General features: G+C 29.5%; 1 long non-coding RNA gene and 1 other non-coding gene across 2 annotated transcripts; one reads left to right on the forward strand and one right to left on the reverse strand.

Moving 5' to 3' along the window:
• Positions 1 to 7,329: 7,329 nt before the first annotated feature.
• Positions 7,330 to 11,678, forward strand: LOC136074778 (uncharacterized). The gene is made up of 4 exons (XR_010635421.1): positions 7,330 to 7,450; positions 7,579 to 7,645; positions 7,692 to 7,706; positions 11,608 to 11,678. It is a non-coding gene; the product is annotated as an uncharacterized LOC136074778 (long non-coding RNA).
• Positions 11,679 to 12,762: 1,084 nt separating this feature from the next.
• LOC136075633 (5.8S ribosomal RNA) lies at positions 12,763 to 12,916 on the reverse strand. The gene has a single exon (XR_010636075.1). It is a non-coding gene; the product is annotated as a 5.8S ribosomal RNA (ribosomal RNA).
• Between the last annotated feature and the right edge of the window lie 5,389 nt (positions 12,917 to 18,305).

An 18,305-nucleotide genomic window follows, 5' to 3' on the forward strand; every position in this document is an offset into this window, starting at 1 on the left:
TGTGGTTCAAGACCAAGATCAAAACATGAAAAAGCAAATCTAAGACCACGACCATGACTTTGAAAGCTTTCACAAGACCAAGATCAAGACTTATGTTGTTAAAAGTCTAATACAATGATGATCACATATATTTGTATATTTCGGGTCTTTAGTTTATGTATTATTTTTGTTTCCCCATTAGAACCGGGCTTAGAGGTTTGAAGGCATCGTAGCAACAAAGAAGCAAAGGCCCCCTGGCCCCAAATTAGTTTCCAAATAAAATGGAAAACTTTTAACAGCCGAGTTTTTTTTAAACTAAATTATTGTGAAATAAAGTTCAAATTATTCTAATAGTTAACAAACATATAAATATTACAAAATCTGAAACAAGATCTGAAATAAAATTATGGCGTTATGGTACGGAATATTCCGAGCTTTTTTCGCCATGAAATTGTTGATGATTTCTCTGAAATCAATGTTTCTAAAGTAAATTACTTCCAATACTCAGGAGAGCTTTGATACTTAGAAGAGAGAGCTTTGATACTCGGGAGAGAGAGCTTTGATAGTCAGGAGAGAGAGCTTTGATAGACAGTTTTGTCATTTGAACGTGGTTTAAAGCATAATTTTTATAATTTTCTTTTTTAACATGAGCACTCTTTAGTGCAAATTAATTTCAATCAAACTGAATACATTTTTAATGCAATTTCATGGTTTGGCAATGAAGATCTAAAATTTGATCTTCAAAAATTTGTTAGTAAAATAATTTCGAAGAAGGGTCCTTTCCAAGGTCCAATTACCAGAATTATTTTACTACCAAATTATTATTAAGAACTTTCTCTTTTTATATTAGTCGATCAAAGACACAAATTGAATTAACTCATAACCAAGACAAGGTTTTAAATCTTCCTGATAAAATTTCACCAATGCCAAGGCTGCAGCGTGCAATGTGATTATAAAATACAAATCTTGAACGTACAGCATGCAATCTTTTGGTTGACCTATAGTCCATTTCAAAGTACTGCTTACAGAGGGCTTTTTCATTATGTAAACCGCACCACTTGTACAATTTAGTTTCAGACTTCTTTGAATGGCAAATCCTTAACAATTTATTATTGAATTAACTGGGTTGTTTATCAAGTGGTGGATTAAGACTTTTCGGGGCCCGGGGCTATTTTAAAGTAGGATCCCCTTTTTCATGGCCAACGACAAAAATATAGACTTTCTTAAAAAAGATATTTATTTACGTTAAGATTTTATGTTTATTTTATTGAATTAAATGTTTTTTTTCTGCTTTTCTTTTCCGCAAACACAGCCACCACATCGCTAAAATTCATAGTTTCTAATAATTTTGATTCAATAGTTAATCTTACCATATTACTTAAACGACAATGGAGCAGTGTTGGTTGGTGCATGTTCTTTACACTTTTAAGAGCAAAAAATTATCTTTCAGCCTCGCAATTTGTTATGGATATAGTTAGAAACAAACGATATACTAAATGAACATTCGGAAATACATCAGTAATATCGGTTTCAACAATTCAAATTAAAACATGCAAAGAAATCAATGTGTTTTTAGTTTCAGATTCAGCTTTGTCATGAGAAAAAAATCCGGAGGTTGCAACTTTAATAATGATGCAAATTGGTCTATTTCAAAAATAAAACATAAAAATATTCTAAACCCATTGAGTACACTTTTACAATTTTTTTTGCGCTAAATTGCAATTCCATGATACTAATAGTTAACAGCTTTGACAGAAAACCAAAAACCTTTTTATGTGGCCATCACTATTTATAGTTAGATGTGTCACAAGTTTGTCAATAATAACAAACAATGTTTTCACTCAAAACTTGTCAGATATCTTTAAAGTATGACTTTGGTTTTCTCCATTGCTCAATTTTTTAACTCACTTTTCTTTTGTTCTTATCAGAATAGTCTTTTTTAATAAACAAGCTAAGTTTTTTCGATTCAATCTTAAATCTTGTATGATTTTGTGTAAGTTTTTTACAAAGTCAATTAGTGAAAGTAACATTTTGCTTGCTGTATGCAAATCTATTTCAACTTTTTGAAGAAATTAGCTAACTTCATTAAACCTTATATGTATGTGATGCCAAAGTACAGCAATAAGTGCAAACTTTAGTGAACTTATTTAATAAATACACAGCTTCAGGACGAGTATCAGACTTTTCTTCTCTATCCTCAGCTATAAGACATAACGCTGCATGAAACCCATCAAAATTTTCTACTGAAATTTTTAAAGCATCTGACCCGCATGGCCATCGTGCATCTAATAGTCGCTTGAGTGTAGTATACTTTCCTTTCAATAAGTCCCATCTGTGTGTTGAAGCTACAAAAAAATAATGCAAACTCTGCAGAATGCCAAAATATTTAATAGAGTTGATGCACTCACTGACACTGCACTGCCCTAATAAGTTTAAAGAATGTCCAGCGCAGGGATATAAAAAGCTAATTCACTCCGCTCTTTTAAACGTGCTCGTAATCAAGAATATTTACAAGACATTTACAAGATATTGCTCGCATCATCGCACGCCCGTCCACAACAATTTTCTACATCAACATCATATTTTTCCAGTAGATCTAAAACGCCATCAATCAAGGATTTACCTTCGCGGCTCTTAATTTGCAGAAAACAAGAAAATAGCTCATACACGTGGCCATTTAGATAATAACAAAATATTACAGAAAATTGATCCACGTGAGATTTATCAGGCGTAGAATCTACGACAATTCCCTAGTATTGTGTTTTTTTTATTTCGTTAATAATGTGCGTTAAAACGTTTTGATACATTATATCAATTAGCACTTCATAAATAGTTTTAGACAAATAGAATGCATTACCTTTGCCTTTATTTGCAAAAGTGTCAATAAGTTGCTTCAAAACTGGATCAAATTGAGTCAACAGTTCTAACACGCCTAAATAATTTCCGTTGTTTGACGATCCTATAACTTCATTATGGCCTCGAAATGCTAAACCTCTTCCCGCTAAAAAACGAATTACTGCAACTAATCTGCAAATTAATCTCGCTGTTAATCTGGTTTACCATATATTCATCGATATGAGTATTTTGTTTTATGAATTCTATATACTTAATCATAGTTTGAATATGTTCCTTGCCGTTTTCGTGACCAAAAAGAATTTGTTCAGCTTTTTTCCAATTGTTAAAACCACTTTTGACAAACACGTAATTGGTTGAAAAAAATTTGCAAAAAAAAAAATACTCATCCAGTGGATTCAGAAAACATTAACCAATTTCAATCACACTTTTCGCCATTATTTATCACTTTTTGAAAATATTTAATCGAGTAAAATATATACTGGTTTTTAAACATTCGTTTCGAAGATTCGAAATTATAGTCTTTATTTTGGAAAAAAAAATACCTCTTGTTTAAATACTTCATACGTTCTTTTTCCTTTAATTTTAATGGTCTTCATGTAAAATGGTATCTAGGAAGAAAAAAATCATGATAAATATAAGCTTAATAAAAAAATATTAGGTGTATTTAATGAGTGTCACAAAAAAGTGACAATTTATAAAAAATTAATATTAAATGGCTAAAAAGTTAATTGTTTGTTGAGCAGATGCTAATGGTGTCATTAAAGATAGTCAAAATTGGAGTGCCTGAGTCAAGTCATTGTCACGCATTGTAGATTCAACACTTTTAACTTCGCAAATTTTATTTGAAGGATTGAGGCTGGCTACCATATTTTCCGTGTTACTGTTTTATCTTTTTTTTTTTGTGTTTTTATTATTTTCTACAGTTTGTGGAAACTGCATATTGATTTGGTTTGATGAAAAAAAATTGTCATTTTTGGAAGTTTAGCTATCATTTCCTCACTCATTTTCTTTAAGCTCCTTTTAGAAGCTCTACTTTAATATTTTCTTAGCATATTAATAATTACTGTATAAGGTATCCTTTATAAACTACGATCCCTAACCTGAAAAGTGTTAAGCTATTTATTTTTTCTCGTGAATCTTCTCTTTCGTAAGCGCTACAGCTTTTATAAGCATTCACACAAGTAATCCCTTGTGTGGAAATACAAAAGAATTGTAGAGTTGCAATCGTTAATACATTTTCAAAGGCAACATAGTTATTCAAGTCAATAATAGTTTTCCAAAGGGAACTGTTTTTGTAGCAATTTGTACAAATATTACATTCAATTTTCAATATAAAGCGCTGCTACAAATCTTGTAAATTATATCGTAGAAGTGATTAGCGCACTTCCGTTAGTAAAAGACCTGAAAAAAAATTTTAATGCAGCGTTTTTGTTGCCTTTTTTTTCATTTTTGTGCTTTTGTTTTCAATTAGACAGCTTATTAAATTTAACTGTGGCTTTTTTAAGTTATTAAAAGATTGAATTTTCACGGAATCAACTACCCCCATCCCCTCCCCTCCCCTCCATTAATCCGGCACGGCCATCAAATGGTGAAGAGGTATTTTTCAAATATTCTAATTTCAAATGTTTTGACATTTTCTTCACAACTTTTATGGTATTTGTTTCCTTTTGTTATCATACCTTTGAGTCTTTGAGTATTTGAATTTATAAATAAAAACTAATATTTACAAACTCCAGAATATTCATCTACTTTAATATTTTAATAAAATTGAAACAAACTTATTGAAAATATTTACAGATTTTCTAAAAACACTAACACTCTTTATTGATGATTTTCTTATGTTATTTTGAAGAGTTTTTATATAATTATCAATTCGCTTTAATTCAAATAAAATGCTAATTAATTTCATATTATAATGCACTAAAAACCAGTAGACAGTTAAAAATAATCTCTGAGAAAGCCTGCCTCTTGTGTGCATATTCAACAGCACGACTTTTGATAATTAAATATATACTGTATAATTTGGACTTATAAAGCAACAAATAAAAAGTGAAACAGATAAATCAAATTAAGTTTTCAATGGCTTTTAGGCTAATTCGTTAAATAATTAAGTTAAACAACGCCACAACATTGTTAAACTTATCATCAGCTGAGTATACGCGTCTATACCAAATTGGTATGTCGGCCACCTTTGTGTGGCATTTACGGTAAATGATGAGTTGTAGTAAGTATGATTACTGAAAATTTTCCAGTAGTTAATAAAGTTTGTCAACTGCTGTTGCCTCGATGACACTATCTGGAAAAGCATTCCATTCATTGACTGCACCGTTGTAGAAAAACTCATGTCTGAATTTGTAGTCCCTGATGATCTCGCGATAAAATCTGGTTGGACGTTAAGCACTGGGTGCTATGCTACAAGGCTTTACATGCCAATCAGTTAGGTTTAAATTGTGGAGAAGCTTAAACTGATGAATAATGTCACCTCTTTTCCGTCTGTCTTCAAGAGTACTTAATTTCATGATCTTACATTGAGTTGAAAGACTACAAAGTCTTTATTATTCAAAGCCTCACGATCTCTCTTTGGGTTACGTTGCTCTTTTTTAATTTTTTTTATGTCATTATCGAGGTAAGGATTCCAAGCTGGTATGGCAAACTCCAAATGTGGTTTAATATATGTAGTATAGTTTTTTTCCAAATTTTAATGTCTCTTGATACAAACGTGTGTTTAAGAATTACGAGCATATTATTTGACATGTTTTTAGCTATATTGCGCTGTTAAGCAAATTGACAAAGAGTGATTTAATAAAAAAGATGATCGAAGAAGAAAATACAACTCGTAAAATTGCTTCTAAATTAAAAGTTAGTCAAAGTACTATGCAACGAATTAGAAAAAAAATGTGGACATATTCTAAAAATAAATGTTGGCGGTTGACCAAAGAAGTTGAGTGCGGTAGACAGTAGAAGAGTAATCAGATATTTGACTACTGGAGAAGTAAAATCGACATCTCATGCAGCTAAACTTTTGCAACGTGATATTGGAAAAAATGTGAGCAGGTGGACAGTGCAGCGAGATCTCAAAAAAAGTAAATTTCGAGCAATTGAAAAGAAAAAAAAACCATTACTTAGTAATAAAAATATCAAAGCAAGATTAAACTTTGTAATAAAATATGAAAACTCTACCGAAGAAGATTGGAAGAAAGTTGTTTGGTCAGATGAAACTAAAATTAATTGGTATATCACATGGCCGCCAATGGAGCTGGAAAAGAGAAGGTGAACCATTAACCCAAAAAGATTTTATTCAGACAGTAAAACATGGGGGAGGCAATATTAAACTATTGGGGTGTATGACGGCTTATGGTTTGGGACCAATTCGAAGAATAGTTGGAAACATGAATAAGGAAATGTATCTTGATATTTTACAGCACGAAATATTGGAAACTGTTGAAAATATGCCTTACCCAATAAATGAGGTCATCTTTCAACAGGACATTGACCCAAAGCACATTGCTAAAATGGTTAAGAATTGGTTAGCTTCGCAGGACCTTCAAGTGCTAGAACGGCCAGCACAAATTCCTGATTTGAACCCAATAAAAAATTTGTGGTCACAATTAAAAAAAGCGCTCGTTAATAACTATTCTGACTCTTCGTCATCCAATAATGTGTTATATGAACGAGTTCAAGAACAGTGGGAAAATATTTCGTTAAACCTTTGCGAAAATCTTGTAAAGAGCACAAATAGAAGATTAGTAGCAGTTAAAAAAGCTAAAGTATTATGGACAAAATATTAAAAATTGACAAAATTGACAAAAATTTACAGTTTTTTTCGCGTGGTGCCAAATTGATTCACCATGTTTTTCATTTATTATTTTGTAAGTAAGTATTTTTCTTCAATAAATCCTTAAAAAAAATTGTTTTTTTAATTCCTACCAGCAATATTAATTCTCAAAATGCTATATTCTTTATAAGAAAATAAAAATATTATGCATTCTGGTTCAGTTTTGCACCATACTGTATATTTTATGAAAAGAAATTGTTTTTTTAAAAAAAAAATTTTAATTGAAAGTTTTTAAAATAAATATGATTTCAAAAATTAAAACCTTTTTTTGAAGAAATGTAAAATAGTAAAACGTTGAATGTAAAATTTGGTTTCAAAAGGAATGTAAAATAGTTTTGCAATTTTTTTAAAGTTTTTTTCTTTATGCAAATAATTAATCCTAAGATTATTATATTTGGAATACTCTCTGTGTTTATTTTTCTAGATATCCTGTTGCGCTAAAGGCAGTGCGAGGAAGTGGTGATAAGGTAATATTTTACTTTGTTCATGTTGTTTAATTTTTTGTTATTTATCAGATTGTTTTAATCAAGTGTTATTAATTTTACCGAATATATACTGTATAAACATGCTTTTAGGAAATTAAACAATGCTTTTGTTGACATAGGGGATGCGAATAGTCATAAAGCCATAAGATTTTAAAGCCTCATTGCAATCAGCACAAAATGAAGACATGTTGAAGTTCAAGTATTTCCTGATAAATATGGAAACACTGTGTATCTATTTGAGAGAGATTGTAGTGTTCAAAGAAGACATCAGAAGATTATAGAAGAAGCTCCTGCTGTATGTTCTTTCAAAATTTAATCTGAATTTTTTCAAAATAAATTAATATCAACTAGCTCAAATTTGCATCAAATATTTGCATGCAATACTAGTATCATAGCAGCGTATGATTTTCAATTTATTTTTAGCCTCATATGTCAGAAGAAATTCGTAAGAAGCTTGGAGGTGCAGCAATCAGAGCAGCTAAGGCTGTAGGTTATTTTGAAGCAGGTATATAGGTTATGCTGAAGCAGGTATGTAGGTTATGTTGGAGCAGGTATGCAGGTTATGTTGGAGCAGGTATGTAGGTTATGTTGGAGCAAGTCTCATTTTTGAATATTAAAATCTACTAATTTAAAGTATAAGGAGTTAGTAGAGTTGTGTAATGTAACCTTACTTCACCAGACTAATTGGTAAAACACGCACTGAGACTTGCTGTTGCTATATCACTTTAGTCTATTGATATGATAATGTTTTACAGTCCAGTTCTGAATTTAGTGAATTTGCAGAAACCAATTAGCATTACAAAACTAATGAGTTAGCTTGATTATTTTAAGCAGGTAGAGGACTAGGTATGCTATCATGATATTGACAGTATAATGAATTGATTTTGACTGTGTAATGATCTGATATTGACATTGTAATGAAATGATATTGACAGTCTAATGAATAATGCTGACAGTGTAATAAATTAGTATTGGCAATATAATAAATTAGACATAAAGTACAAGAGAGAAGATTATTCACTTTTTAATGATTTTTTACTGACTACTTTAAAACTTGTTTTGTTACACATTTGAAATTTATTTTTGATTTAAATTTTAAACTTGATTTATTGTCTTTTATCCATTCAGACTAAAATGAAAGAAACTCACAAAAAAATTTTGCATAATTTTACAGAAGACTAAATAAACAGCTCAAATTGAATAAACGATGATTGAATACCGTTTGTTTGTGTATATACAGGGTGTTAACCAGGAATAAATTTGTGACAGCGCTTTGACGAAATTGGGAATTTGTCAGAATATTTCCCAAATTCTCCATTCCCTTCCCTCTTTCCTGAGATTTAAATATTTACCAGGAATACGTGGTGTCCTATTCTTATATTCTTTATATCTTCGACTCCACTTAAGCGCTGCAGATATTGACAGGACATAGCCAAAAATAAAATAAAATACTGTCTGTAACTCTTATTAAAGATAAATATGAAATCATAAAAGGAAGATTTTTAAAGTAATCTAGCGATTTATTTTCAATGAAAATCTCAGTGGAAGTGAGACAATTATCTTCTACTTCTAAATATTATTTAGATTCTACTTGATGTTCTTTATGGAAGAACCTTTACACCATTTTATGGAAGAACCTTTACACCATCAAAAAAACAAAGAAGCATTCCCTGACATCCAATACAATAATATTGTTGCAACTACTGATCTAGATAAAGCTCATCTATTCAATATTTGTTTTGCTGATACTTTTTCAAACAAAAAAATAACAGCAACACCACCATTTAACCTAACATATAAAAATGTAAATCCACTAACAAACAATATTGATCTAAGTCCGGAAAATATCGAAACATACCTCAAAAGTCTAAACTCATTTAAATCACCAGACCCTGATGCATAACACCCAATAATATTTAAGAAAACTTGCTTTCAAATGTCTAAACATCTATCTACTATTTTTAACAAAGTACTTGAGAGTGGATCAATACCCCAAATATGGAAAGACGCAACAATTACACCCATATTCAAAAAAGGAGACAGATTAAAAGCACTTAATTATAGACCTATCAGTATAACTTGTCCTTTATAAAAATCTTTGAAAAAATAATAAAAAATCATATTATGACACACCTGATTAAAAATAACTTATTAAGTCCACACCAATATGGATTTCGTCCAGATCATTCCTGCTTAACTAACCTTTTAACTGTAATTAATTATTGGACGTCATCACTTGATAATAATATTCCCATCGACAACATTTATCTTGATTTTGAAAAAGCCTTTGACAAAGTTCCACATAAATTTCTTATTTCGAAACTTAAAGCTTATGGCATAAATGGATCAATACTATATTGGATTAAAAACTTTTTGAAAAACCGTAGACAAAGAGTTGTTGTTAATGGAAATTATTCAAACTGGGTACCCGTTAAAAGTGGAGTTCCCCAAGGCTCCGTCCTTTCAGCTTTACTTTTTATTATATATGTCAACGATATCCCTGAAGTAATTAAATCAAAAGCTGCTTTTTTTGCTGACGATACCAAAATCTTCCGTTCTATTGAAAATCTTCAATCTGCGCAATAATTACAAAATGACATCGACGCTCTTGTTACATGGTCTCAAAAATGGGGAATGAAATTTAACATTGATAAATGTTCTGTAATGCACTTAGGAAACAACAACAAATCCCATACTTATAATATGCATGATTCAGAAAAAAATATAAGAGTAAACATTAAAACCACAAATTGCGAACGAGATTTAGGTGTTCACATAGATTCGAACTTATTATTTTCCAAACACACAACTATTCAAGTCAACAAAGCCACACAAATAATAGGAATAATAAAAAGAACATTTACATCATATCTAGACTTATTATCCTTCAAAAAACTTTTTTCAGCATTAGTCCGCCCTTACCTAGAATACTGTGGATCAATCTGTACCCCTGGACTTCTCAAAGACAAACGGCAACTAGAAAATGTGTTAAGAAGAACTTCAAAACGAATCAATGGATTACAGGATCTACCGTATGAACAAAGATTGTTGGCATTAAATATGACAACTGTAAAATATAGGCTACTTCGTGCAGACCTAATCAACGTCTACAAATGGTGCAAAAACAACAATAGTGACAGAAGTCTTTTTGAAATAGATAGTAAATTTATTACTCGTTGTCATATATATAAACTAAAAAAACAATCTTCGCGATTAAATTTACGTATGAATTTTTTTTCTCTAAGAATAATAAATAAATGGAACTCTCTTCCTAATCACATTGTATCAGCGTTATCTTTAAAAACGTTTAAACTGCTTCTAGACAATCATCTAAAAAATGAATGGCTTCTCTATGACTAATCCACATTTTATTTTCTATTAGTTATACAAACTCTGTAATTGTCAAGTATTATATAATTAGGTTGACAGGCAGTTTATGCCTACACAATTTATTGTAAAACCATAATTTTAAAAAAAAAAAAAAAAAAAATCATGTAATAAATTGTGTCATCAAAAGAAATGTTTTAAAAATAGAATAACAGAAAAGGTTTTAAAAATAGTAAACACAAGCGCGTAAATTTCATATTTGAAATTTATTGCGAATTCAATTTCAGACTTAATATTAACTTTCTTTATACATAAATGGCATAGCCAAATAAGGCTATAATTACAACGTTTGTGCAAAAACAACAACAAATGCTGTTTAATTACAAAAGAATATCCACAAAATAAAAAAAAACTTGTATATTTAAATTATATCAAATTCCATTTATATTATTTTAGGTATACAAATAATTCAAAAGTAAATAGAAATATTGAAACAAAGTTTTAATTTGCACATATGTAAACAAATGATGTATAGGTAATCTTAGTAAAAAACTATTTTTTTTTAAGTTATAAAGGTAAAAAGTTATTACTATAAAGTATTAGTTATAAAGGTCCAAGTAAACCTAATTGTAGAGTCTTAAAGCTGGCCAATACTCTTGGTTCTGAGCTTTTCTTAAATAATTTAAGAATACTCATTTAAGAAAACTCATTTATTATAATGTAAAAATCTTTGAAAAATCATAACAAAAGAATGCGTAACATTCTTAAGGAAGATTTTTTCCCTTAAGATTTTTGAAAGGTTTTGAATTGAGTTGAAAAAATAATGCAATTTAAAATTTCTTATTTGTCTCAGATCATTTTAAAGGAGATAAAGAAGTGTTTTTTGATTAAATTTGGTGCTATTATTATGAAGTTATTCAATTATGTTTCTCACAAAGTTTTGAAAATGTTTTAAAAATTACTTTCAAAATATCATTATTATTAGTATTGTTGTTATGTATTCAAGCCTCCATAATATTAGTAATATTTTGTCTTTTAAACTTAAAAGTTTATTATCTTTTAAAGTTTACAATCCTATATGAAGTTTATCTTTTTGTTTTATTGTTTTAATTTATTAAATTTTAGGAACTGTGGAATTCATTTTTGATGGAGATGGAGATTTTTATTTTATGGAAATGAACACTCGTTTACAGGTTAATTTTATTTTTAGTTTTCATCATTTCATTTTTGTTCAAAATAAATTATAGAATATAAAAACTTATTAGTACTTTAAAAGATTGTGCTCATTTACGAATAATAAGTATAAAAATTTAAATAAATATAATTTAGAGTTTATTTATTATTTAATAGTTTATTTGCAGTTAGGTAGAACATCCCGTAACAGAAATAATATCAGGTGTTGATTTAGTAGATTTACAGATTCGCGCTGCTGCTGGTGAGGTTCTTCCGTTTATACAAGATGATCTTTTACTTAATGAGCATTCATTTGAAGCACGCATATATGCTGAAGACCCTGAAAGGTTGATTTTGTATCTTGTTTGAATTGCCATATTTTGGTTTTTTTTATGCATGCATGTATGTTTGTATGTATGTATATTTTATATTACATGCATGTTATTTCTATATTAGAATTTTATTATATATCCTTAGTATGTTCTTTTAATATTGAAAAAAAGGTGATTTTATTTATTACGTAACTTTATCCCTGGTACTGGATTACTAAAATATTTTTCTACTCCAAAAGAAAACTCCTCTGTTAGAGTTGAAAAAGGGGTTAGACAAGATGGTTTTTAAATTTTTACAAACTTTTTTTTAAGACTTTAAGAGATTTTAAGTTTGAGCTCATCCCGCTTCACTCGCCGTTACTAGAGGGAATAGTTAGTTTCTTTACCTCCGCTTATTAAAATGGCTAAATTCAGCGGGAAGTCTTCTCTGATCTGAGGTCAAAGATAGAAAAGCAAACGTTGCCTACCCTCTTTTCTTTATAGGAGATAGTCAAGCGTTTTGCAAAGCCGCAGCAAAATCCATTTTGTAAAAACCTTGTTAAGGCGACTTCAACTGACGTATTCGTTATCTTATTGTACTCAACGAAACAACGAAAGGACAAAAGCAAGTTGAGCCTTTCGTATAAAAAGAAGTACCAAAAACAACGAACGATGTCGCCCCGCCGTTTTTTATCACTGCAACTTTTTATCGGGTTCAGACACTCGAGAAGGCACGCAACAATTGGTAACGTGGTCTCCCTCAGTTTCCACGCCAAAGCGTGTTAGACTTTTAACCCGACGCTCAGACAGGCATGCTCACTGGGAACTCCAGTGAGCGCAATTTACGTTCGAAGATTCAATGATTCACTGAACTCGAAATTCACACTACTTATTGCAACAGGCCACGTTCTTCATCGATGCATGAGCTTAGAGATCCACCGTTAAAAGTTGTCACTGACATTCTTTTTTTTTGTGTGTGTAACCGATTTTTTTTCTCTTGTTCAGAGAACAAATATTTACCTAACATCATAAACCAAAAAGCGTTTGTTAAGTGACAATAGGTCGCACGCGGAACAAAAAACGGTAACACAAGGGGCAGCGCTGTGTAGACAAGCCAAAGGTCACAACAGCAGCGTCTTAAAACGGGCTGCTGATATCTCAGCTCTCGTTGAACCTATTTGCAAGCGCGAACTTTCGTTGAAACGCGCTTCGAAACAGTTTACAGTGAGCAAACGTGTTTTTAACACGAGCATGTGGTCAAACCATCGGTAATAAAAAATATCATCATTGCACAAAGAACAAATATTTGGACAGGTGAGGCTCTATAGCCATGGTGATGGCAACTAAGTTTTAGAGCTTGGTTTTTCTTAAGTTACAGTTAAGCAACTTTTTAGTAAAGCAAAGTCGATAGTTTTGCAAAAAAAAATTTTTTGGTTTTGTACTTAATGCTTAATTATGTTTTTAAAAATTATAACCAATCAAATAAAGAAAGCATTTAATCAAATGCTTTCTTCATTTAATTGGTTAGTTTTTTTCTGATTATTGCAATGTTGCTAGTAAGAATAGATAATACTATTAACACTAACTTAAAATATTTAAAAAGAATTTTAGTCAATCATGTTGATTGTAATACTTTTTTGTTGTAATAAAGGATCTACTAAAAAATTTTCTTTTTTTTTATATAAGGTAAGATTTATTAAAACAAGAATCCTCTTTCTCGCCTCAACAACAACTGATTTATAGATAATATTTACTAATCCGTCTTAGCTACTTTAAAAGAAAAAATATTTGTAGCGAATTTACCTGCCCAAATATTTCGTCACCCAGTGGAATTACACCTAAATAAATTTCAAAACTATGAAGAAGTTTTCAATTGTTTTAATAAAAATTATTAAATAATCTTAAAATTAAACAAGCAATAAAGTTAAGAATAAGTTAAGCTAATCTTTAAATCTGTGATTAATTCAATTCCAACAGTAAGGCTTTACAGAGTTGTCCTGTTGTCTTGGATTCCATGACAGTTATTTTGTGAAATTCTTCAAATGTGAGAAAGAAAAAGTTTAAAATGAATTGAAGGTTTTTAAAAAAAACATTGTTATTGTTTGATCAGTGTTTAAGTGTAAAATAACATTAGACTGCAAATGTAAAATAGTTACTGAAATTTATGAATGCAAGTGTTCTGTTTCAATTTATCTTTAAGTGCAAAAAAGGAAAAAAAAATTTCCATCATGAGCTAATATTTTTGCATTTTCAAAGAATGCGTATGAAATAGGTAAAATTAAAAGCGTTGGCGTAAAAAGAAACAAAATAAATTATACAAAGAAGCAGTAAAAAAATTTGCTAAACATAAAAGAACTTAACCTGCTTAAAATAGTTACAAGAAAAATTTCAAATTTGAAAGTGTTTTTTTTTTTTAGTTTTTAAATTTTTCCACTATATAAATATAGATACGAGATTTTAAAAACTAAATTAAAAACAATTTTTAATTTGCAATAATAAACAATTTAACTTTTATTTTTTAATTGTTTCAAATTTTTTAAATTCATTATCTAATATTGCTTTATTAGAAGTAGTATTATTAATATTGCTGAATTCTAGTAATTCAATTCGTTTATAGAATAAGTGCATGTCTACTTTTTTATTGTCTATTATTTTATGCTTATAATAGCCAATAAACATAAATAGTTAATATTATTAACATTAAATACATATAAACTCAAAACGAAATGCGAAATACAATAAAAATTTGTAATAAATATTAATACAATTTACATTTAGTCATTATCTCTAACTACTTTATATTATAACTAAATATTTAGTATAAACTAATTGGTTATATCTCAGATTATATGAAACTAGCTCTGTTCACTCGGGATGTAAACAAAAACCACAGTAATACGGTTCTGTAGTAATTCGGACCATATATTATGTATTACTACCGTATACGGTATAGAAAATTATCTTCTATACCGTGCAAAAACTATGAATATCGTCACTACGACAAAATCAGTGTAGCCTCAGTGCAGGCATAAAATTCTGATTAAGTAAGATATCGTTAGGATTTACGATCATTATCAAACGGACAGTCAGGGTTAGGGTTTTTTAAATAAATTAGTTTTTTAAATAAATTATTTAAAGTTTTTTAAATAAATTAATAATTAATGTATAATTTAGAAAAAATTACGAGCCTAGGGGAGAGGGGGGGAAGGCGAATGCCCCCTTCGTTGGTTTAAGAATTTTTTTGTAGAATTCTTATAAACGATAGTTTTGTTATACTGTAAAAAATATGCTACAAAAAACTGTTGTTTTTTTTGGCTTTTTTTGGCTTTAAAAGATAATTCAAATTGGGTTTTTCTTCACGAGATTGCGTTTTTTTTGTTTTTTGCTCAAAATCCGCGCAGACTATATTGGCTGTTGAGTTGGGCATAATTTATTGCGGGAAAAAGTTGGACGTTTCTGTTTTCATGTTTATTGTAAACTGGCGGTTACTGTCTTTGGCAATTTAGAAATGGGCTTTCCATTACCATTAGTAAAATTTATACGAAGCTGAAACTTGCACAGAGTTAGTGGACGTGCTCAAGCAGCAATGTGACTAATAAAACCTAAAGTGTTGTGCAATTTATAATGAAAGTAGTCATGCAACGTTGAAAACTGTTTTTAATCAATAAAATACCAAGATATTATAAATCTGTGCTTAAGTACATAAATAATTTAGAAAATTTTTAATGAAAAGTCTTGAAACATGTTTAATAGAAGTCAGTTGTTGCATTCATAAATAATAAACAAGTGTAAACAAGTGCCAGCATTAAAAAACACCTAGAAAAACTGATATTAAATGTTAAGTAGCAAGATTACATTGCAAAAATAGTTGCATTGAGAAAAAACTTGTGAACGCCAGAACGTGTTTTTTGAAATCGATTTATAACTAAAATCTTTACACCAATCTCAAAGCTTGGCCATTCTTTTGTAATTGCTTATCTAATTAAGTTCGTTATATATTAGGAAGTTTAAATTGTTGAATTTTTTGTACTTGGTCTTTAATGTTGTAGGTCAATAGTAATTAGCTTTTAACTTATATGATTAATTGAATAATATAGGATAATCTATTATTGGTTCGAAACATGTGCTGGATCCAACATTTTTATAGTGTTTGCAATAAAAAGCTAAACTTTCAGACATAAAACAAACTCCAAAGCATTTATATGTGTATAGTTATGTCAAAAAAGGATTTTTCGATAGTTTGTCGCTGGATAGCTCAGTTGTTTAGAGCGTCTAACGAATTGTTAAAACTCGGACTGTTGTACGATACGGGTTCGAATCTTGCCTAAAAGGTTTGAGCTTATTATCAAGGTTTATTTGGTTGCTATGGATACCTTACATTTTGTATAGCAGCAATCTTTTAAAGTATCAAAATATTTCTGTGTTATCAAAATAATCTCAGATGTGTTCGATTTGATTTTAAAACATTGAAAAAGCGCTTTATGTAAAAGTCTGAAACTAACAGTATAAATTATATACTTGCGATTGCGTTATTCTAGACTCTAATCAACTTCTGAAATTTTTTTCTACCTTGAATAATATTATGTTGTAAAAAGAAGCTAAGATTTTCAGCCGCACATAATAGAGTTTTATTTTTCTTATCAACTAAAATTTCTTTATGATTTTTTTCATCACCGTCAGTAACGCACATATCATTTATAATGTTATGTATATAGTTTTCCTTTACGTAAATCAGAACTCCTCCACCTTATTTATTTGCCTCTCCACCTCTTCATTTATTTATCTCTCTTACATAAATTTAAAAAACTAAATGTTGGTTAGTAGAATTATTATGCTCAAAAATACTTTAAAAGGCTTAAAATAGAAAATTTATTCTGCAAAAGAGGTTTAAACCACGAATCTCGAATTTTCTAGAAAATAATCTTTATCAATTGAACAATAACTTTTAAAATACTACTGCACAACGACTGCTATCTACTAATAGTGACAAATTATAAAAAATTCAATTCAAAATTTTACTAGTGTAAAATTTCTTTACACTTGTAAAATTTTTTATATATATAAATATATGTAAATATATATATATATATATATATATATATATATATATATATATATATATATATATATATATATATATATATATATATATATATATATATATATATATATATATATATATATATATATAAGAAAAGATAAAAAATATAAAAAGTACTGGGCTGCTATAGCTGAACTTTGCTACGTCTCAGCTTGAGACGTAGCAAAGTTAAGCTATAGCTAGTAGCAATTTATATCATGATCTTTTTTTTTTTTTTTTTTAATTTTAGGTGCCCCAAGAAGTCCTAACGGTCTTGTCACAGAGCACCGCGGAAGTGCGTTTAACCAGGAAGTTCACGCCTCCTTCCTTACCGTGACGCGAAAATGATCTGTTATTGTTGATACGCAAAAATGCGGATACTTTTGATGTGTAAAATGTGAGGAAAAAATGCTTTAATTTTTTTTTAACCCAAAAGCTTACCAAAAGCTCCAACCAAAACATATAAGTTCATTTTGTTGCTTTGCGCAAAATAGTTTTAAAGCAAGGTTTTATCAGTTTTTAAATAAGAAGCCCAAATAGACACTGTATATTTATGGTGTGGTACAATAAACACTTTATATTACTTGAGAGCCATATTTCCATCAATAAATGTGAATGTCTTTTTGCACACCAAGAATTTATAAGGACTTTGAGAAAACTGTTCGAATTTGTGTGCATCACTTAGCGTTACATAAAAGAATAACTCTTAAATTATGCATTTTAGTAGAGCATTTTAGGGAATAATTTATTATACCTTTTTTATTTTGATACCCATTTATTCTGAAATATCCTAATTTTAACATAAGTCTATTTTGAGGTAGAGAATCAACGCTTTGGCGAAATCGAGATTACATTGATAAATAGGTGAAATACTATAAAAGATGAAATAATATTAAAAGTCTCTATTAGATTAGTCAAGCATAATTTATAGCGAAGAAAGCCATAGAGAGGGCATTTTATTGTCGTTAATTTGCTTAAAGATTTTGTTCTTAACAAGTATGTTGACTGTTTTGCAGGCAACAGAGTTTAGTGAAATAGGTCGACAATTTTCAGCAAGTAAACTAAAATTTGCAAGTTTTTGGAGTGTGACCAGTATTCCAGAATTTATAAAAGATTTTGTGAATGGAAAATTATTTACCGCGATAGGGTGACTGAATAAGTGCGAATTTCATAACTGCGAATCTGCATAAGTGCGACTGGCATAAGTGCAAACTGGCATAAGTGCGAACTGGCACAAGTGTGAACTAACATAAGTACAA

This window comes from Hydra vulgaris, chromosome 01 (assembly GCF_038396675.1).
Source record: "Hydra vulgaris chromosome 01, alternate assembly HydraT2T_AEP".
Lineage (NCBI taxonomy): Eukaryota > Metazoa > Cnidaria > Hydrozoa > Anthoathecata > Hydridae > Hydra > Hydra vulgaris.